General features: G+C 36.0%; 1 protein-coding gene across 14 annotated transcripts in view; it reads left to right on the top strand.

Annotated features, from left to right (window-relative positions):
* The window catches only part of COX7B2 (cytochrome c oxidase subunit 7B2), a 164,567-nt gene that overhangs the window by 38,131 nt on the left and 103,352 nt on the right, over positions 1-23,084 (top strand). For 8 of the 14 annotated variants that reach the window (XR_013555300.2, XR_013555299.2, XM_060655124.3 and 5 more), the window contains exon 2: positions 21,095-21,150. The gene's annotated coding sequence lies outside the window, so the exon portion shown is untranslated. Of the gene's footprint in view, positions 1-10,217; positions 10,314-11,255; positions 11,413-21,094; positions 21,151-23,084 lie in introns of all 14 variants that reach the window. The other 6 variants (XM_060655114.3, XM_060655122.3, XM_060655116.3 and 3 more) reach the window with 2 other exon arrangements.

Here is a 23,084-nt window from a genome sequence, read left to right as displayed (position 1 = left end):
TAGCAGTTTTTTGGTGGAAGTTTTGGGTTTTGTATATATAATATCATGCCATCTGAAAATAGTGAAAGTTTTACTTCCTCCTTACTGATTCGGATGCCTGTTATTTCTTTTTGTTGTCTGATTGCTGTGGCTAGGACTTACATTACTATGTTGAATGAAAGCGGTGAGAGTGGACATCCTTGTCTTATTCCTGACCTTAGGGGAATAGCTCTCATTTTTTTCCCATTGAGGATGATACTAGATGAAAGTATTACATAGATGGCCTTTATTATGTTGAAGTATGTTGCCTTTGAACCTAATTTGTTGAGGGTTTTTGTTATGAATGGATGTTGTACTTTTTCAAATGCTTTTTCTGCATCTCTTGAAATGATCATATGTTTTGATCCTTTCTTTTATTGATGTGATGTATCACATTGATGGATTTGTGAACATTGAACCACCCTGGCAACCCAGGAATAAATCCCACTCAATCTCAGTGCGTAATTTTTTCATGTATTGTTGAGAGCGCTTTCTTAGTATTTTGTTGAGGATTTTTGCATCTGTGTTCAATATCCAATATCAGTTATGTTTACCTATAGTTCTCTCTCTCTCTCTCTCTCTCTCTCTTTTTTTCCATAATATCTTTATCTAGTTTTGGTATCAGGGTAATGCTGGTCTGATTAAGATGAATTTGGAGGTTTTCCTTTCTCTTCTATTTTTTGGAATAGTTTGAGAATAGGTATTATTAACTCTTCTTTAAATATTGGGTAGAAGTTGCCTATAAAGCCATCTGGTCCTGGACCTGTGTTTTTGGGGAGGGTTTTGATTACTGATTCAGTTTTTTTGCTTGTTATCAGTCTGTTCAAATTTTCTATTTCTTGCTGTTTCAATTTTAGTAGTTTATATATTTCTAGGAATTTATTCATTTCTTCTAGGTTGTCTAGTTTGTTGGCATATGGCTTTTCATAATATTCTTTTATGATTACATTTCTGTGGTATTGGTTGTATTTTTCCTCTCTCATCTGTGATTTTATTTGAGTCCTTTCTCTCTTTTTTTTCTTGATAAGTCTGGATAAATCTGGATAAGTCTGGATAAATCAATTTTATTGATTTTTTTTCAAAGAACCAGCTTCTAGTTTCATTGATATGTTCCATTATTTCTTTAGTTTCTGTATCATTTATTTTTGCTCTAATCTTTACTATTTTCCTTCTTTCTGCTAACTTTAGGTTTTGTTTGTCGTTCTTTCTCTAGGTCCTTTAGGTACAAAGTTAGGTCATTTATTTGATATATCTCCTGCTGCTTGATGTAGGCCTATATTGCTATAAACTTTCCTCTTAGAAACACTTTTGCTGCATCCCAAATTAGTGGTTATTTCAAAAACCACTAATAAATATGCAAAGAACAAAGAGAAAGAGAAAGACAATAAAGGATCAGAGAAAATCTTCAGAAACAACCACAAAACAAGTAATAAAATGGCAATAAATATATATCTATCAATAATTACTTTAAATGTAAATTGACTAAATTCCCCAATCAAAAGACATAGGGTGACAGAATGGATAAAAAAATGACTCATCTATATGCTGCCTGCAAGAGACACATTTTAGACCTAAAGACACCTGCTGATTAAAAGAGAAGTTGAGGGGCATCTGGGTGGCTCAGTTGGTTAAACATCCGACTTCAGCTCAGGTCATGATCTCACAGTTCATGGGTTCGAGCCCCATGTTGGGCTCTGTGTTGACAGCTCAGAGCCTGGAACCTGCTGTGGATTCTGTGTCTCTCTTTCTCTTTGCCCCTCCCCTGATTGTTCTCTGTCTCTCTCTGTCTCTCAAAAATAAATAAACGTTAAAAAAAAATTAAAAGAGAAGATTTATGGGGTGTCTGGGTGCCTTAGTCAGTTAAGCGTCCAACTCTTGATTTCAGCTCAGGTCATGATCTCACAGTTTGTGGGATCGAGCCCCACATCGATTTCTGTGCTGACAGCACAGAGCCTGCTTGGGATTCTCTTTCTCTCTCTCTCTCTCTCTCTCTCTCTCTGTCTCTCTCAAAATAAACAAATGTCTTTTAAAAATAAATAAAGGTGAGAGAATTGAGAAACATCCATCATGCACATAGATGTCAGAAGACAGCTGGGGTAGCAATTCTTATGTCAGATAAACTAGACTTTCCTTTCTTGCCTTTCTGTGTTGCTGATTTTTTTAGTGATTTGGATTTCTTTCTCTTTGTTCTTTGCATATTAGTGTTTTTTGATGTTGGGTTACTATTAGGTTTGTATATAATCTCTTGTGTGTATAGCAGTCTGTTAAGTTGATGGTCGTTTTAAGTTTGAACCCATTTTTTTCTCTTCTCACATTTTAGGTATATGTTATGTTTTGCATCCTTGTGTGTGTGTGTGTGTGTGTGTGTGTGTGAAGTTCCTTGTTTTATTTCTAACAGCAATACTCATTTTTAGTGGTTTTGTGTTTCCTACTTCTATACTGTCACTTTTGGTCTCTCCAGTCAAAGAGTCTGTTTTAACATTTTTTTGCAGAGTTGGTTTAGAGGTGATAAGCCCCTTTATTTTTCATTTGTTTGAGAAACTCTTATTCCTCCTCCTATTTTGAATGGTAACCTTGCTGGATAAAGTATTCTTGGCTTCAGATTTTTCCCATTCAGCACTTTGAATATATCATACCATTCCCTTCTGGCTTGCAAAGTTTCTAATTTTTGTTTTTACATTTATTTATTTTGAGAGACAGAGAGATGGAGCACAGTGGAGGAAGGGCAGAGAGAGAATGAGATACAGAATCTGAAGCAGGGTCCAGGCTCTGAGCTGTCAGCACAGAACCTGATGCAGGGCTTGAACTCAGAAACCGTGACGTCATGACCTGAGTGGAAGTCAGACACTTAACCTACTGAGCCTCCCAGGCACCCCTGGCTTGCAAAGTTTCTGTTGAAAAATCTCCTGGTGTCCTTTTTAGTTTTCTCCTGTATGCTAATGACTTCTTTTGTCTTGCTGATTTAAAATTTTTTTCTGTATCACTATATTTTATAAATTTAATTACAACATGTCTTGGTGTGAATCTGCTTTTGATGATTTTATAAGGGTTCTCTGTGCCTTCTAGATCTGGATAACTAAGTGTTTCTGTCCCCAGATTAGGGAATTTTTTAACCATTATTTTTTCAAATAGGTTTTCTGCCCTTTTTCTCTTTCTTTTTCTGGGACTCCTGTAATACAAATATAATTACATTCGATGTAGCCATTGAGTTCCCAGGTCTATTCTTGCTTCCTGTGATTCTTTTTCCCCTTTTGTTCAGCTTGATGACTTACCATTGCTCTGTCTCCTGGGTCATTAATTTATTCCTCTGCTTTTTCCATCTTGGTGTTCATTCTACTGATAAGCATGTTTCTAACTTTGTTTGTTGTACCTTTTATCTTGGTTATGTAACTCCTTATTTCTGTGTTATAGGTCCCAGTCATCTCTTCCACTCTTTTCTCAAGTCCAGTGAGAATCCTTATGATTATTGTTTTAAATTCTCTATCAGGCATGTTACTTGTATCTATTTTGCTTAGATCTCTGGCTGTGGCCTTGTTCTGTTTTTCATATGGAATAAATTTCTCTGTCTCCTCATTTTGTCTGCCTCTCTGTGTCTGTTTCTGTTTTAAGAAAGTCACCTGTGTCTTTTGCTATTGAAAGTAGTGACTTTAATGAAGAAAAGGCCCTTAGTGGCTTGCAATTCCCTGTTCCGCCTTCACCAGAACCTGGCACTTCAGGAGAGTATTCTGTGTGTGTTGCTCATCTTTTGCTGTTGTGTCTGAGTCACTTTTCCTTTCAGTGCAGTTGTCTGCACTGACTCTCAGCCTGTTATGAACTGTGCTTGCTCTGAGGTGTTAGGTTAGTGAGAACCAGGCAAGCCTTATGAGGAGACATGCCCACTGGGGAACTTGGGAGCAGGGCAGTGGTGTTAGCAAAATTTTTGCTGGGCTACTAGTCCTGTGCCCGTCCCCTTTGAAGCACTATGGTGGCCGGGCCCTATGCATGATAGCGTTTGGATGTGTGGCTGGGCGCAGTGTGGTGGTTTGGCCCTGTGGCTGGGCATTGTGCATGATAGCAGCAGGGGGTGCATGGCTGAGTGTAGTGTGGGTCAGTGCCTGGGGACACTTAGCTAGGCCCAGCATGGTGGATATGCCTGGTGGCAGCTGTGTACCTGGTAGCTGGGTGGGGCACATGTGTGGCTTTCACAAAATTTTCCCAGAGCCTGGCACCGAGGCTAGCCAGCTTGGAGTGGGTGAGCCCTCAGAACTTGTGGGTATGACGCCCTGCTATTGGGTTAGGTATCAAGTATCTATACATCCCTGGTTCTTTTAGGTGTCTGTGTATTTATGGCGAAGGGTGGGAAAGGAAAATGGGGCCTGCCAGTTCTCTTATTTTCAGAGAAAGGAAAATACTCATTCATCAATATGAATAGATCTGTCTCCCATTTGCTCCCAGAATTGTATAATCTGTGTAACCTGCCATTTTTATGTTGTCTCTCTGTGCAGCCTGCTGTCTCCTTAAGGATGCTGACCCAGCTGTCACTTGCCCTGGTTTGCCCACTGCTGAGTCAGCTGACTATTAAAGCTCCAGGTTCCAAGTCCCACTGCTTTTATGAACTCATGGAATTCAGCCTCTCTGGTTTTTAAAGCCAAATGTTATCGGGATTAGTCTTCCCCATGTGAGCTTTCTGGTGTAAGATCCCATTTCTCTTCTCTTTCCACATGAGTAGTTCCCTCCCTCTTGTGGGCAGCCTCCCTCAGCCTTTCTGAACTTCCTACCTTTTCAGATGCAGCTTCTTTATATTTGGTTGTGGAGTTTGTTCTGCCAGTATTCAGATTGTTCTCTGGATTATTGAGTTGGATGTGAATGATACCTATTTTGAAAACATGGGATAGGGTGATGTCAGGCTCCTTTTACTGTGCCAACTTCGCCCAGAGTCCTAAATCTGTGCTCTTTTGGTAGGAACCTGAGTCAAAAAAGAGGACATAGAAGGAGCAGTTGAGTCAGGTTGAGTATAAATCAAAGAGGTTGTACCAGTGGCCATGGCAGTAAGAGAAAGGAGGATGCTTGGTAGGGCTGGGGTCTGGGTATTAAGATGGATAGCAGGAAGAGACCATACTTCTGACGAGAGACAGAGATTTGAACAATCTCAGCCCTATTGTGGAGCCCATGGGTGAGGGCTTGTTCATTTATCCATGCATTTTTCATCAGACTTATCCAATGTTAAGGACCACACACAATTTCTGAAAGAATATTTTTTCCATCTTAAGTCAACAGACTTTGAGGTTCTAGTTCTGCCAGTTACTGGATAAATAAATAGAGGAAAATCGCACATAGCTTTTTTGAGTGGTAAGCAGCATTTATCTCTCAAGGTTGTGGTAAGGAATATTCACTAATGTTTATGAAATGGATTTTTTTAAGTTTATTTATTTTGAGAGGAGAGAGAGAAAGAGAGAGAGAGAGAGGGAGAGAGAGAGAGAGACCCAAGCAGGTTCACACTGTCAGTGCAGAGCCCGATGCAGGGCTGAAACTCATGAGCTATAAGATCATGATCTGAGCCAAAAATCAGAAGTTGGAGGCTTAACTGACTGAGGCACCCAGGTGTCCCTGAAATGGCTTTATGAAAGTGGTCAACCCTCTTTTATGTTAGTTAACTATTATGACTAGTTACCTTTATTTCCAGCCTTAAATGCCTCAAGAATAAGACACTTCTCCATCATCTGCAGAAGGCTAGGGCTGTCATTGACAATCTTTAAAACACCTGGAACCCAGACAAATATACACATGCATACACACACGCACAGACGCACGCACGCACAGAGTCACTCACACTCGCATATGGTACCCATCAGAATCTTGAGCTGGGGAAGTAAAGCTGTATTGTTGAAAAAAGTCTCCTGCCCTCAAGAAATTATTAAGTATTCCCCTGGAGTGTGTGAGCCTATACCAAACCAAATAATTAGGTCAGGTTTAACTTTGAAATGCAGTATATTAAACCACTAGAATAATCTCTATATATTTTTTCCTCCTTCTCTTGTATTTAATGCAGAGCGAATCGTTTCATGAATGAAAAGTGGCCTGAAACTCACTCACTTACTGCTTGAGTTAGTATACTAAGATATAAGTGATGCTACAATGTTTTTTTCACTTTGTTGGGAAATTTGGGGGAAAGTGTGTAGTAAAGAAAGTCAGTGAGTGACATTTATGTTTCCCCAATTTAATTAGCAGTATCTTTTCTCTTCACATTTGTATAAACCATTTCTTCTGTTTGAACATTGCCACCATTCTTTCCCACTCAGTCCCCAGCCCTGGCTAATTCCCACATTTTCTTTAGGTCTCGATGTACAGGTTAATGGTCTTGGAAGGCCTTCCCTGTTCTTTAAGACTGAGAAAGTGACCCCACCAATTTCTTGTTCTCAAATCATCTTTTACAGTTTTAATATCTTAGTATTTTAACTGCCTAATAACATCTCTATATCTTTCACTAGATTTTGTCTTTGTGGGTAGGTCCTTGTGTTTTAATCCTATTATATCACTATTGTAGTCTTTATCTAGAGGTTACAAGCTGGGGAAGGAGGAGGGAGGTCTGCAGTTTTTAAATGTAAAAATTTTTTTAAACAGCCAAAGTTTAAAAAATTCTCTTCAGCAAATGATGTTGGGAAACTGGAAAGAGACATGCAGAAGAATGAAACTGGACCACTTTCTTACACCATACACAAAAATAAACTCAAAATGGATGAAAGACCTAAATGTAAGACAGGAAGCTATCAAAATCCTAGATGAGAAATTAGGCAAAAACCTCTTTGACCTCAGCCACAGCACTTCTTACTAGACACGTCTCCAGACTCAAGAGAAATAAAAGCAAAAATGAACTATTGGGACCTCATCAAAATAAAAAGCTTCTGCACAGTGAAGGAAACAATCAGCGAAACTAAAAGGCAACCAACAGAATGGGAGAAGATTTGCAAATGACATATCAGATAATGGGTTAGTATCCAAAGACTATAAAGAACTTACCAAACTCAACACCCAAAAAACAAATAAATCCAGTGAAGAAATGGGCAAAAGACATGAATAGACACTTCTCCAAAGAAGACAACCAGGTGGACAACCAACACATGAAAAAATGCTCAACATCACTCATCATCAGGGAAATACAAATCACAACCACAATGATATACCACCTCACACCTGTCAGAATAGCTCACATTAACAACTCGGGCAACAGCAGATGTTGGCGACGATGCGGAGAAAGAGGATCTCTTTTGCATTGTTGGTGGGAATGCAAGCTGGTGCAGCCACTCTGGAAAACAGTATGGAGGTTCCTCAAAAAATTAAAAATGGAAATACCCTACAACCCAGCAATTGCACTACTAGGTATTTATCCAAGGGATACAGGTATGCTGTTTCAAAGGGGCACATGCACCCCCATGTTTATAGCAGCACTATCAACAATAGCCAAAGTATAGAAAGAGCCCAAATGTCCATTGATGGCTGAATGGATAGAGAAGATGTGGTGTGTGTGTGTGTGTGTGTGTGTGTACACACACACACACACACACACACACACACACACACAATGGAGTATTACTCAGCAATCAAAAAGAATGAAATCTTGCCATTTGCAGCTACATTGGTGGAACTAGAGGGTATTATGATAAGGAAAATTAGTCAGAGAAAGACAAAAATCATATGACTTCACTCATATGAGGACTTTAAGGCACAGAACAGATGAACATAAGGGAAGGGAAACAAAAATAATATAAAAACAGGGAGGGGGACAAAATATAAGAGGCCTAAATATGGAGAACAAACAGAGGGTTACTGGAGGGGTTATGGGAGGCGGAATGGGCTAAATGGGTAAGGGGCATTAAGGAATCTACTTTGGAAATCATTGTTGCACTATATGCTAACTAATTTGGATGTAAATTAAAAGATAAATTAAAAAAGTTAAGATACTTTACATTTAAAAAAATCCAGTTTCTTTTGAAGAAAATAAACATCAGAGGTTCTGGCAACACTGGTCTGTTTTTCAAGGCTGATTATGAGATAAATAACCTCCTTTCTCATATTTTATATTATTTCTGATTTTCCTATTAAAGAGAAGACTGTTTTAATGGGGATAGTACAATTTAGATTTTTAAAGGAATCAAAGTCTTCTTGTGAGTTTGAAACTAAGCAAATTATTTGTTTAAGAATGTAAATTACATTCTTTGCAGTGATCTTTGCAGTGATCAAGGAAGCTTTTTTCTTTGTAATGATCAAGGAAGCTTTTTAACTCCTTTGAGGATGAGATCATGCTCTCTGGGATGTCAGAGTAAGACATTTTAAGGGAAACTGAGTATCTTCAGGTGAACATAAAGAATGTAACATGAATAATTCATTTAGAAAGGACATAACATTTTTTTTCAAATATGGGAATAACTTTATTTGGGGGTTGCTTTTGGTTGTCTGATGTAGGAGGACAGTACATCAGATAATTTTGTTCATGTACATGTGTCAGCATGATTTTCAAAATCTTTTTCTCTTAGGAAAATAGTAAAGACAATAAAGGATGTTGTTGATTGTTGCTTGACATTGGTAGTACATTAAAAGCTAGTAAGTTTAAGGAAATGTACTATTAACATTAAAACATGAATAGAAAAAGGCAGTATCTTCTGCTTATTAGCTTTTAATGTTCTATTTTGTGGTAAATGTTAAATTAAATATTTATGTTTTATATATGATCCACTTTCCCTGATTTTGCCAGTATGAAAGATCTACTGTCACCAGGCCAGTTTCCAAGCTGTTCTTTAAAAATACCGTGCTCATTCCTTCCCCTCAGAATTCACAAATTGGCTCTAACTAAAACCATTTGGTATCTCCCCCCTTGGTTGCTCAAGTCTTGCCTACCATCCCGTGTCTAACATAAAGTTCTCTTTTTCACACATCCTTTTTTTTGATAGAGTTTTATAAACAAAAGAGACATTGGAGTTGGACAAATCTAGTTTTGAAACCAGATTTTCTACTTACTGGATATGTCACTATGTAGACATTATTTAGATTCCCTGATCCTCAATTTTCCCATAAAATTGTAAAAATTGGTATAATAATTAAAGTTTTTATGAGAAGAAAATGTTACAGCATGTTAAACATCTGAAGCATTATAAAGTGTCAACAAATATTTTTTCTGTAGCACTTAATAAAACTAAACATTGTAAACTAGCAGCTCACAGGCTGCATATGCCTCAGAGATGTGTCTGCTTGATTTATACGATGTTTTAAAATTGGTTTGCAACACACACACACACACACACACACACACACACAGGGAGAGAGAGAGAGAGAGATTTTACATTCACCTCTAGATTCTTGTTTCTGTTTAAAAAATGAGAAGACCTGGGAACCCTGGGCCTCCATTCATTCCCATTGGCAGCAGTCCACAGGCACTTGGTGAGCAGCTTTTCTGAGAAAGCATACTTCAGTTTGGCTCTGTATCTACTTTGCCCATTGTACTTATTTACTTGGCCTTCCTGGACCTGAAAATCATTTGAATTTATGATCCCACTGTTAAGTCATTTATTTGTGTACTTGAATGCATTCTACCTTTTATCTTTAACTGTGTATATATATCTTATTCTATGGTACATAAAAACACCATATATTTTAATGCACCAAATTATATATAGCATATCTTATATATAGGCTTATTCTGTGAGATACACACACACACATACATACATACATCCATACATACAGGCTCTTAGAGGCCAGACATAAGATTTTTAAAAATTCCTCAAAATCCCCACCTGCTTTTAATAGTTAATAAGCTAACTAAATTAATTACAAGATAATACATACTAGTTAAATTAGATTGTGATATTGAAAGATACAACTGTGATAGTGGAATTTATCTGTTATCAGTATTCCTTCCACCTCTCTATGAGGCTATGAAGGAAAAGAGAAAAAATGCTTACTATATTGTTTTTTACTCCTCTGCTGTCACCAGCATTGGTTTTTCAGAGCTTTTCTTCTGTGCACTGAAATTTTACTACTGCATACATTCTGAAAACTCTTTGTTTTGATCAGTTTTTACTTCTGTAGCTTTCCCACTGGGAAATTGTACTTGCTCTTTGTTTAATTTAGCTGTTACATAAATATGTTGAAATGCTCCACTATTTCAGTTCCTACTGTGAAAATATTTTGTAAGCAGCAGTATTAAAACACTTTTTTTCTCCCAGCTATATAGATCATAGGAATTTCAAAGCAGCAAGAGAATGTAAAGCTTACCCCAGTACACCTCCTCGTGACACCACTGGGACTTAGAAAAGAAAATGGTGAGGCCACAGTTCACCTCCAGGTAGAAGAACTGCAACTGGAGGCCAGTATTCATGACTTCAGTTCAAACTGGTCTTTAAATTTTAAATAGAAATTAGCATTTTATGGTGTTTGTAAGCCAAATAAAACAGATTCCACTGAAATAGTTATTCAGTACCTCACAGTCCGAATCAGCTAGCACTTACTAAACTTACTATGTGGTATAATTTTATTCTCCTCAGGGCTGTATGGGGTAAGTATTATTACTGCCTTCCTTTTATAGTAGGGAAATCTGAGGTATAAGAAAGGTTAAGTAATTTGTTGAAGGTTAGACAGCTCGTGATAGCTGAGATGGGATTTTGACTGTTGTTGTCAGGCTTCAGCTTCTGTGCCCTGAACCACTAGGCCACCTTTCTTGTCATTGTGTGCTCGTCCTCTCTATTCTGTTCTTCACTTGTCATGTCCGTGTGTATAATATTGACAACATTTTCAGTCTTTCTACCTGCGACCACTTGAACTTTAACTTTTACATTTAAAGATTTGTACCTTTGTTACTAGTTGTATCAAACCATATCACCATTGTTCCAACTACTTTTATTCCTAGTCACCATTTCACCTATCTATCAAATTTTGAAGTCATTATAGTTGTGATTTTCTTCCACTGCAAATATTCTCTCCTCTTTAAAAAATAAAAATAAATAATAAAAATAAAAACTTCAGCTGTGATGACTTTGGATGGGTACAAAAATTGTCATAATAGCTTTGCCCAAGGCTTTTTCTCAATTACTCAAAAAATGTCTTTTCCCCTAGAAGTAGTTTTAGTCTTCAACTATTAATTTTACCCTTTCTATGTAAAGAGAGACTACTGGGATGAAAAACTGCATCTTCTATTCAAGAGAGAATATCTTATTCAATTTAATATCTTTTTTTTTTTTTTTTTTTTTTGGTAAATCTCCTTCCAGTGCTAGATGAAGTGCACTATGAGAGGAGACTAAAGGAGTGGAAACCAGACTTTGAAGTTGAGGAATAAAACAAAGGGACAGCATGGCAAATAAAATCCCATATAAGGTAGTCCTGAGAAGTAAAAGTCAGTATCCAGTCCTCTAGTGCTGAGCTGAGGTGAGTGTGTGAAGTACAGCTGAGACAGGTGATGTTAGTCAAGGGCTTTTGAAGGAAATCGTACCCCATCCTGGTCCTGCAGTCCTATCCTCTCCCTGGCTTTTATCCCTCACTGACCTGTAGGAACTTGGAGGAGCAGATAATTCAGAACTTGGATGTATATATATATATCATTTTATTTTTATGATTATAAAACAAAACCAGACTTCATGATGAGCATTTTAAAACTATAAAAAAAAGTATGAAGAAAAAAATTGTTACCCAACACCCAGAGAAATCCATTTAAAACAGTTACTTGTCTATCCTCTGGGTCCATGTGTTTAACTGCCTAAACACCTTTCTGTTGCCTCTACATTATTTAAGTTCAATAAACTTATGATCGTATTATCTATATATTTTTTAGCTTAGTTTTCTCACTCAACCCATCAATCAGAGTAGCATAATGTACTTGTCTAGTTTGCTGTATTTTTAATATTGTTCAAAAGCAGGTTTTAATGGTTTTATTATGTTTTCTTCTGTGATGATTGTCATATTTTTGTTATTCTCTTTTCATGTTTTATTAGGAGTAAATATTGAACACTCTTATATAGAAATCTTTATTTCTTTATAATGAAGTAAAACTTATATAATTATTTTTGATCAGTATATTTTGTTAATTTCTTTGGGAATAAATCCTAGATCTAGGCTGAAGTTAAATGTTTAAGCTTTACAAAACAAACAAGAAAAATCTTGATTTTTCCTATGACAAATTAAAAAACATTGTTTTAAAAACTTTAGGAAACATAAATTGACAAAATGAAAGTTAGAATATAATCTGATAACTAGGTTTCACTCTCTTTATAGTGTTTATTGTTTCATATTTATTTCCCATTAAAATGTTGCTGTGGCTTATTTTGCTTAACTATAGAACATGACTCTTTACAAGTCATTAATTTTTCTAAATACCCCTTTTAGTGGCTTTATAATATTCCATTATAAAACTATGTTATTATTTTGATGACTGCATTTTATAGGATATACAAGTTAATTTCATTGTCTTATATTATAAAATTTCTGTAATAAATACCTCTTGTTACTAGTTGCTTTATTTTGTTCCTGATATTTTGCATTTAGTCATTGCTTTCACAAATATGTTTTGAGTGGCTATTATATGCCAGCCCCAGGAAACTAACTTGTAGCCTCATGGAACTTACAGAGTAGAACAGTGCTGTCCGATAGAACATTCTGGAATGATAGAAGTGTCTGACCTGTCAAATGCAGTTATTATATTTTAACTAATTTCTATTTCAATTTCAATAACTCTTTATAGCTAGTGGCTACTGTCTTGGATAGAGCAACTGTAGAATTTACTTATTCATATTCTCAAGTCTGTCAGCTATCTTGACCTTTTGTGGGATTCATACTAAGAGTTCCTTTCATATAGTCTGTAAGGAGAAATACCTGAGTAATTCTATTTTAGAGGTTTTACTAACTTCTGTAACATTTTTTTAAAACTCAGTGTGTTAGGTAGCCAGTTAACTAAGGTAAATAAATGTGAAAGCTCTAAAAACAGTATGTTAATATATGTTGGTGCATGTATTTATATACATTGTACTGTATTTGTTCAATCTCAAAGGATTAATAGTCACTAAAAGTTAATTAGTAAATCTAACTTAAAAATTACACTCTACTCAGTATATCTTGTTGCTTTAATTTATAGAGTTAAAATATTTTGTTCTGATTAAAATAATTTTATTTTATTTATTTATTTTTTTTTTTAATTTTTTTTTTCAACGTTTTTTATTTATTTTTGGGACAGAGAGAGACAGAGCATGAACGGGGAAGGGGCAGAGAGAGAGGGAGACACAGAATCGGAAAGAGGCTCCAGGCTCCGAGCCATCAGCCCAGAGCCTGACGCGGGGCTCGAACTCACGGACCGCGAGATCGTGACCTGGCTGAAGTCGGACGCTTAACCGACTGCGCCATCCAGGCGCCCCAGATTAAAATAATTTTAAAGAAGCTGAGTTCACTTGAACTGTCTACAAGAAAGATATTTGATTCTTTTGCTTTTAGATTTTCTCATTCTACCTGTGTGAAAATCTGTAGTTATATAGAACTTCATGTAGCAAATACAGGTTCTAGAATTGAAGTGGAAAACATTTAAATTCATGACTTGTAAATTAGAGTCAATTGATTTAAAATACACCATTAATGACACTTCTGTTGGCATATCTTTTTGTACAATTCTGACTCTTGGAATAATAGTAAGATTTTACATATCCCCAATATAAACAAATATAAAATTAAATGAGAAAGTAGGGAGAAGCCAAAATAGGATATAAACTAAAAAATAAATCTAACTATATTACAAATAACCAATTGAAGAGAATAGGGAAGAAAATAACCAAAATTATTGTGGAAAACAGAATCTTAACTGGATATTGTATAGCCAAAGAGAAAAAAAAATGTATATAAATGCTGTGATTTAATTAGTAAAAGTGTTTCTAACATGATTGGAATAGCAAGGCATATATTTTATATACATATTATACACACTAGAATTTTTATGTATATACTAGAATTGGACAAATAAATAAACTTTAGATAATGAGACCTGGGTTTTCTCACTATTGCAGAAAGAGGTTTAAATAAGGAAAGAGGGGAGGGCTAAAATGACTCCTGTGATATTGGATTGGAATCAAAGGTATCAATATAAACTCATTGTGGGTTTTTTTTTTTTTCATTTAACTGATATATATCATTTTAATAATATCATGAAACACTTTTGAAAGAAAAAAAAAATAGAAAGTTTAGAACAAAAAGCCATGTCAAAAACCCCAAAAGGTATAGAAATAACCACATAGTTTTGTAAGATACTAGAGACAATGAAAGAACCATGGAAAAGGAGTGAAGCAAATCAGACATGGGTTGAGAAAACACCCATTGTATCATGCTTGGAACCGTGTAAGCTATTAACAAAAGCCTCTGGTACTCAGAAATCTAGTGCTTTCTTTTCTTTCTTTCTTTCTTTCTTTCTTTCTTTCTTTCTTTCTTTCTAAGTTTGGTTGACATATAATTATAATATATTAGTTTCAGGTGTACAGTATAGCGATTTGACAATCATATACATTATAAAACTTTAATATATATTCAGGTAGATTCAGGGTATGTGGGGATAGTCAAAGTGGGTGATGAGGAGTAGGAGATACAGACTTCCAGTTATGGAATAAATAATTCACAGGAATAAAAGGCACAGCATAGAGAATACAGTCGGTGGTGTTGTAATACTGTGGTATGGTGACAGATGGTAGCTCCACTTGTGGTGAGCATAGCAGAAGGTATAGGTTGTTGAATCACTATGTTGTGTACCTGAATTAATGTAACATTGTGTGGCAACTATACTAAAAAAAAAAATACAGTCTATTCTTGTTACTTACAATAGTTATGATCTATGAAGTCACCACAAACACTGAGCTAGAGAATACCAAACCATTGTTCCTAAGATAAATACAGGATTAGGTTCCTGAAAGCCTCTCTTCACAATAAAAGTGAGTATCATAAGAGGGTGTGGAGAAAAGGGAACCCTTGTGCACTGTTGGTGGGAATGTAAGTCGGTGTAACCACTGTGGAAAATAGTATTGAGGTTACTCAAAAAATTAAAAATAGAACTACCTTGTGATTCAGCAGTCCCACTTCTAGGTATATACTCTGAAGGAATGTAGTCATTTCCATAGGAAGAGATATCTTTACTCCCATGTTTGTTGAAGCATTATTTACGAAAGCCAAGATACGGAAACAAGTTTAAGTGTCTGTTGATAGATAAATGGATAGTGAAAATATGGTGTGTGTGTGTATGTATATATGGTATATGGTATAATGGTATAACATATGGTATATGGTATAATGGTATATGGTATGGTATAATATATATAGTATATGGTATAATATGGTATACCATATGGTAAAATATATATATGGTATAACATATAGTATGTGGTATAATATATATGGTATAATAAATAAAATACTATTTACCCATAAAAAGGAAAGCAATCCTGCCATTTTAGCAACATGGATGGACCTTGAGGGCAATATGCTAAATTGAGTAAGTCAGACAGAAAGACAAATACCCTATGATCTCACTTAAATATGGATTCTAAAATAAACCTGAACTTACAGAAACATAGAGTGGGTGGTTGTTGCCGGTGTTGGATGGGGGGAGAGGGGTGGGTGATGGTGGTCAAGGGGTACACACTTCCAGGTGTAGGATGAGTAAGTTCGACAGATCTAAAACATAGCATGGTGACTGTAGTTAACAATACTGTATTGTTTGCTTGAAAATTGCTGGGAGAGTAGATCTCAAGTGTTCTCCCCACCCCAAATTTCTCCACACACACAAAATGTTATTAACTATGTGAAGTGATGGTTGTGTTAACTGGCTTTATCTTGGTAACAATTTCACAGTACGTATGTCTATCAAATCACCAACTTATATACCTTTAACTTACACAGTGTTATATGTTAATTATATCTCAGTAAAGCTGGGGAAAAAGATAAAATTTTCTTATTTGAATACAGTTTGATTTGTATTGAACTGCAAAGTCAGTACTCTTCAGAGACCACTTACCATCTTGGATCCTATCATGGGCCAAAACACTTCTGATGGCAACTCTATTATAGTCCTCTGCACATATATCCCCAAATAACTTGTGTCCTTTATCACCTTCAATTCTATCACTCCTTAATTTTCTCGGCATTACTTAGTTCAGATTCAAAGAGAAAGAAATAGCTTGCCACCAGTAATTTTTTTCTAGCTGGACAAGCCCTCATCTAATATCACAAGCCAACCTAATGGATTCACTGCCCTTGGATTAGATGCCTATCCTAGCTCTGGTGAGTTTTGATTCTGTAGGTGCGTGGACACGTGATACACATTATCCCTTATTCATCAGGGATAATAGCTTCAGCAGCTTGCTATAGTATTGGCAGGCTATGTATTAGGCCTTTCTAGAGTAACAATTTGTTCTCACTTGTATAACACTGGTAAATAACTATACTTCTTTATAGTGTTAGTAATCGATTTACATTTTTCAGTGCTTTACAGGCCAAAATTGTGTTCACATAACTTCATATGGTACTGTACATGAAAATGAAGTAAAGCCTTACCCTTTGGGAAGTGGGAAATAGATATTAATATTGAGGTATGTTTTTCATGTGAGTTATCAATACAGTGTGGATACATTGTGTATTTTGGAAAGTACAAGAAACTTATGTTCATTTAGCAGACTTTTTCTGGTCTTCAAAATGCTTACCAAATTGTCCTAAAAAATAATTATCGACTGATATATGCATCAGTAACACAAAGAGTGATAGTAGAATCACAGTATAAATTCTGGATGGAGCCGTATATCTTGTTCACTGCAACACTTTAATTTTAACAATTTCAAGTCAATTTTTCCATCTTGCTTAAGACCATTAAGGGAGACATGTGCTCTGATTTTTTCCTTAATGATCCTTGTAATAAATACTTAGAATTTACCACCCAGGAAAAATATTTTGTTTGTTTGTTTTTTAATGAAATGAAATACTTTCTTTTGTTGGAAATAAGGTTACAAAAATCTGTATTTCTCTGTTTGTAATAGCTGTGGGAAAGCAGAGACCTAGATTTAATTTTTAAATATAGTTATACATGAATATTTTTTAAAATAGCTATTGTGTCCAAATTATTAAACAAATTATTGAGCAAAAAGTATGGTTTAAACATTTTGCGGCCCCTTTTTATTTAGCTATAGTTTGTGTATGTTTATCCAACAGTGTATTTACATGTTTTGTCTAAGTATATATTTCTGTTTTCACGCAGGCCACCTCAATCATTTTGGAAAGTAGCTAATCAGCTAAGTAATGCTTATTGATCACATACTATGTGCTAAAAGGTCTATTAGTAAAAAGTTAATAGGAATCTCTCCTAAGGAGAAGCTTACATTTCAAGTGAGGATAGGCAGAAAAAAAGGAGAATAGGAAAGCTGTCATTAAAAAAACAAGTTGAAAACTCCTTCATGACATGATCTAGTCTTACATTTCCCCTTGCCTCAGAGTGCCAAGTATATTATTGAGAATAACAAAGACTGCTAAATTGAACAGACTGGACCATAATGATTTAAACTTTGGGGCTTGATGATAGAACAAAACCTGGGGAAAAGTGGATGGTTGCAAGGGACAGAGTTGTATTGCTAGGTTAGGCAGGGTGTATATAGGCAAATAAACTATAAATGTATAGCATATACACACACATACTATTTAGTGTATATATGGATAGGCAAGGTGTATATAGACAAATATACTATAAGCTAGGCAGAGTAAATGTAGATAGATACACATATACACAAGTAAAGAATATTGAGGACATAAATGAAACACATTTTGGATAGTACCTTTCCTACAGAAGGAATTGTGAATACTTGTTAATCCAGTTTGCCCCTTTGTGTACTTTAGTAAGTGCTCAATACATCTTCACTGAATTAATAAATAGAGGAGAAATTGCTTTCAAAGCATTATAGAAAATGGAATGCTAACTATAGATAAATATAGATAAAAGCTGAATACTAATCATATTAGGGCACATCATAGCCTTTGATTGTGTGCCACTGCTCTGTACGTAGTAGGAGTGTGCCTGTGAATTATAGTGTGTGCCAGTGCTCTATCCATAGTAGGGGTGTGCATACAAATTACACTGTGTGTCAGTGCTCTATACATAGTAGGAATGTGCATGCAACTTACACACTGTGTGCCAGTGCTCTATACTTAGTAGGAGTGTGCAAACCATACGTGTACAAAAGCAGGAGGGCATCTCATTTCACTGACTATAGCTGTTAATTCAGGGCCTTGCACATAATACATGCTCATTAGATTTGGTTGTATTGATTGAAAAAATAAATTACAAGCCAATCTAAGCATGTCTAATAACAATGCAAAGTTTAAAAATAGGTTATGTGAGCTACTTAGTAATTAAAATGAGCTGACATTGATTGGTATTAAGTGTTAGCCAGTTTTGAAATACCAACTTTCAAAGTCTTACAAGCAGCAGAGTAGCACAACCCTGGCACTAATTGGGTCTTCTGGGGAGCCTGTTAAGACTGAATTTCATTTCATTTATTTGGTAGTGCGTTTTACCATTTTCTCCTCAGAAAGAGGCTAGAGCCAAGTAGCACCTGGCTTCTTGTGTCCCTTTCAATGGCGATTACCTGTGAGCCTCCAATAGTACAGCAGATTCACCTGTCCCATTGCTCTTTGTCTCAGATTTCTCTGAGGAAGCTGGGGATAAGCCTCTTGAAGAAACGCTTTTCTGTTGGTTTTCCTCCTACCTCACTGGCCTCTTTTATTTGGCCTTTTTTCCCTGGCTCTTTCATATCTCCTCACCTCTAAATGTTGTAGTAACTCAGGGCTTGCATTACTTTGCTCTTGGTGTATAAGAAATCACCACAAAATTAGTGGTTTAAAACCACACACATTATCTCTGTTTCTTTGGGTGAGAAGTCTGAGCACACCCTAAGTAGGTCTTCTGCAAGACTACAGTCAAAGTGTCATCTGGTGCTTGAGGTAGCATCTGAATGCTTGACTAGAGAAGGATTTATTTCCAAGTTTACTCAAATTGTTGGCAGAATTTACTTCCTTGAGACTGCGACAGTGAGGGCTTCATTTTCTTGTTGGCTGGAGGCTGGAGACCTTACGAGATGCCAGCTAGAGGCTTCCCTCAGTTTTTATAGGCCACACTCGTTTCTTTGCCAAGTGGTTCCTCAGCATGGCTGTTTGCTTCATAAAAGTAAGCTAGCAGAGGGAAAATCTGCTATAATCTTACATAATGTGACAATGTAATCACACAGTATAATTCATATACACCCTGTCACATACATCGAGTTAGAAACAAGTTAGAGGTCCTGTCCACATTCTAAGGAATGAAAATCATACAAGGGCATGACCACCAAGAGGCACGGATGATGGAGCCACTTGAATCTACCACGTTCCTGGCTAGTCTCTGTCTCTGTCCTTTCTTTCCTCTGTCTGTACACACTTCCTTTTATATATCATGGCTTTAGATAATTGTCAGTGAGTGAAAAAAAAACACCCTGGTTTATAGTTGAGAGCTTGGTCTCCTCTAAACTCTACACTGATTTGGTTAACTGCTTACCTTATATTGCTCCTCATGAGTCTGTCTGACAGACATATAAAAATTTACATATCCAAAGTCAAAATAATTATTTCCTCTAGTAACTGCTTTTCTTATTGTTTCCCGGTCCCACTAAATGGCAGCTCTATCCTTTCATTTGCTTAGATAAAAAAAGCTCTGTGACATCCTTAACTGTTTCCATTCTCTCATACCCACCAGCCGTTTCATCAAACTATTTTACAAATTTGTCATTTTTTGGCTATTATCCTTATCTTCAGGTGGCACTAGAACCTTATTTAAACTATAGGTCACTTGGTGGCTCTCTGGCAACCATTCCAGTTGAGTGGGGAATAAACCCTTCATTTTCTAGTAACTAAGGGCCCGCTTCTAACAGGATGGACCACATGGAACCCCAAATACCACTGCTTTTTAACTTTGCTGTTGATGGAAAATCATGTGGCTTTACCATATGCCAGATTGGTTCGTGTCATATGTTCCCTCTTACCAAACAAGGCTTCCTTTGTCTTGGTCAACAGTAATTGTTTCTTTCACTCCAAAGATCAAGAGGGAGTAACGTAGGTAAAAGTGGTCACCCGACTCCAAACGTACTTCTTTCTGGAGGGTTCTTTCCTTCATAGCCTGATCTCTTTTCGTCCTGTGTTCCTTTTTTTTTTTTTTTTTTTTGATTTAATTTTTCTAATGTTTGTTTGTTTTCCAGAGGGGGCAGGCAGAGAGAGGGTGGACAGAGGATCCAAAGTGGGCTCTGTACTGACAGCAGAGAGCCCAGTGTGGGGCTCAAACCCATGAACTTGTGAAATTATGACCTGGGCTGAAGTCAGGTGCTTAACCTAGTGAGTCACCCAGACACCCCAGTCCTGTGTTGTTTTTTTTCTTCCATCCCCTCCATATACTCAAAAATTATATTAAAATCTACTTCTGGGTAGGTAGGACTTCCCATCATTCACATATACTTTGATCCAAAGTAGTAAATAAATTTATCTTTTGTCTCCAGGTATATTTTCACTTTAAATCCTTACTTTTTTTCTAGAATGAAAAATTTGGTATTGTCAATAGGATTTGAAATATTAGAATTCTGATGAATTTCATGTAGGGTGCAAACAGTAGATTGGTCCATTCATGTTTCCTTGAACTCAGCATTTGTGGTAACAACCTTCTCTTCATTCATACTCTGTTAGCCTTGGCCAGAACTCTTCCAGTTTAGGCACAGGTAGATGATGAGTCAGGGAGGCAGCTGGTAAAAAAAGGGGGTGATCTCAACTACATGGGTTGAGAAAAGTTTACAACTCTCTCTACTACATTGGAAGACCGGTAGCTATGTCCTCTTTCTTTCACAAACTTTGTGATTCAACTTTAAGTTGTGTCTTAAAGCTTATTTAATCAGATGTCATTTGTGTAAAAATGTTTACTATTGATAGAGTAGTAAATGGTGATTTTCTCTGGGTAACATAGCCCAAACTTACTTTTTGCCTTTTTCTATTTTCTTGAAGCCTCACACTGATTTTCTAATTGTATTTTTAGGAGTCTGAATCTTGAACTTCCTGAGAAGAGTGTCTGGGCTTCAACGTTCTTACCAGGTAATGAGAAAATATGGAAAAGTCCCATGCTGCCCAGATTAGAATTTCGCTGTATGTCAATTTTAGATGACCTCTTTTTTTGTGGTGGGAAGGGGGAAACTAGATGGGGATTTTGTAAAAAATAAAGTGGGCAGTGAAACCATTTTTAAAGTTTTATGAACTCTTAAGCAGTTTGTTGACTATTGAGAACCTGCATAACCACAGAAAGAATAAGAGACAGATGCCAGTCTAACTAGACAAATGTTTCCAAAATAAGATGTTTCGTATCAGCAGAAAATGTTTTTCTTGGTAGACTAACTTGATAGTCTTAACAACACAAACATTTTGGATGTAAAAAAAAAAATGTGTGTGTTGCCAGAAAACATTTTCAAGAGATAAGCACTTGTTGCAAGTACTACATGCCTAGAAAAAAATCTCATTTTGGCCAACTGAGACCACCATGTGTTTTAAAATATGTCATCCGTCATTTCAGTGTTAAGAGCGCCCCCTGGTGTGGTTATGTAATTATAGATTCATGAGAAATTTATACATTATTTTTTAAAACTCTGTTCGCTATTAGATGGTGCTGGTCCTTTTTTTATACTAGCTAGGTTGATTTGGTCAGTATGGTGTGTAACTGTCTAGAAATATGCATTTGATTTTTTTCTTGCCCTAATTTATGGTTATATCTGGAGTCAGTGGTCAGTTTGAAAGTAGAATTTGGAAATATCTAGTCCCTAAACTTCTTCATCTCAAGATAATGACAAGTAATATATCATTTAGTAAGTGTGAAATTATATAGTGAGATAAATTTTTACATACTAATCAAATTCTTTGCTGGTAATAACTTTGTTAAGTGGAAAATTGCTATGAGCAGTTTCTTTTTGGTAAACTCATGGGTATTTTAATACTTAAACATGAAAATTCAGACATATATTTTGTTTTTGAAATGTAAATCATGTGAAAGATAATCTAGGTTTTAATATTCCCTTAAAATCCAACAGCTCCCCAATAGCTACAGAACTTGCAAATATAAACATAGTATTTCATCCATGAATCATATATAGAGCTTTCATCTATCCCTTGAAATCACTCCCACCAGCACAAACTCTTACTCAAAATTGACCACAAAAAACTCATTTTTTTGTTACATTTAATTTTTAGTCTTTTGGGAATAGTTAAACCATCCTTGCAAACTGAAAGTGTGTATAATCTTTTAAATTACATTTCTGTAAATTTGATAGTTGCAGTTATATTTTCTCCTATTGTCTCTTCTCCAGACTAAATTATCTTGATTGTTTTAACCATTTCTCACAGGTTCTGTGTTCTAAACTTGATCATGTCCAGGGCTGTAGTACAAGCTTTTTGCAGTAGACTGCTTTTGCTCTTATTTTATCCTGTATGTTCCTTTTCCCTCTTTGATTTAATTCTGAAGCCATAACCTCAGCACCGTATTTATGTTAAGTCCTGGCTTTTTGAAAGGATATCTTCTAAAATGTAGAATAAAAAAAATCAGAGCAATCTGCTGTATACCACAGTTGATCTGTACTTGAATCCTTGTTCTGATATTTACTAGCATCGTGACCTTGGACAAGTCACTGACCCTCTCAGAGCCTCAGTCTCATCTCCTGTAAAAGAGAAATGCAAATCACTACTTCCCAAGATGCCGTTAATCCATCTTTTATGTTGATATCTATTTAAGACTTATTTATGCCAGATACGGGACTGGGTGCCTCGTAAGCATTTATTTCTCACAGTAATCCTGTGAACTAGTTGCTATTATGTCTATATTATTAATGAAACTTAGAGAGGCTAGGAAATTCTAATTCAGATCTTTTTGACTTAAAAGTGAGCTTACAACCACTATGCTATGCATTTGTTTTAATCACACTCATTTCTGCTAATTTGTTGATTTCATTGTCCTTAAGGTCAAATAGTCTCCCAAGGCATAAACG

This window comes from Panthera onca, chromosome B1, assembly GCF_046562875.1.
Source record: "Panthera onca isolate mPanOnc1 chromosome B1, mPanOnc1 haplotype 2, whole genome shotgun sequence".
Lineage (NCBI taxonomy): Eukaryota > Metazoa > Chordata > Mammalia > Carnivora > Felidae > Panthera > Panthera onca.
Note: the sequence above shows the minus strand (reverse complement) of the source record. Positions and strands in the feature narration are given on the sequence as shown.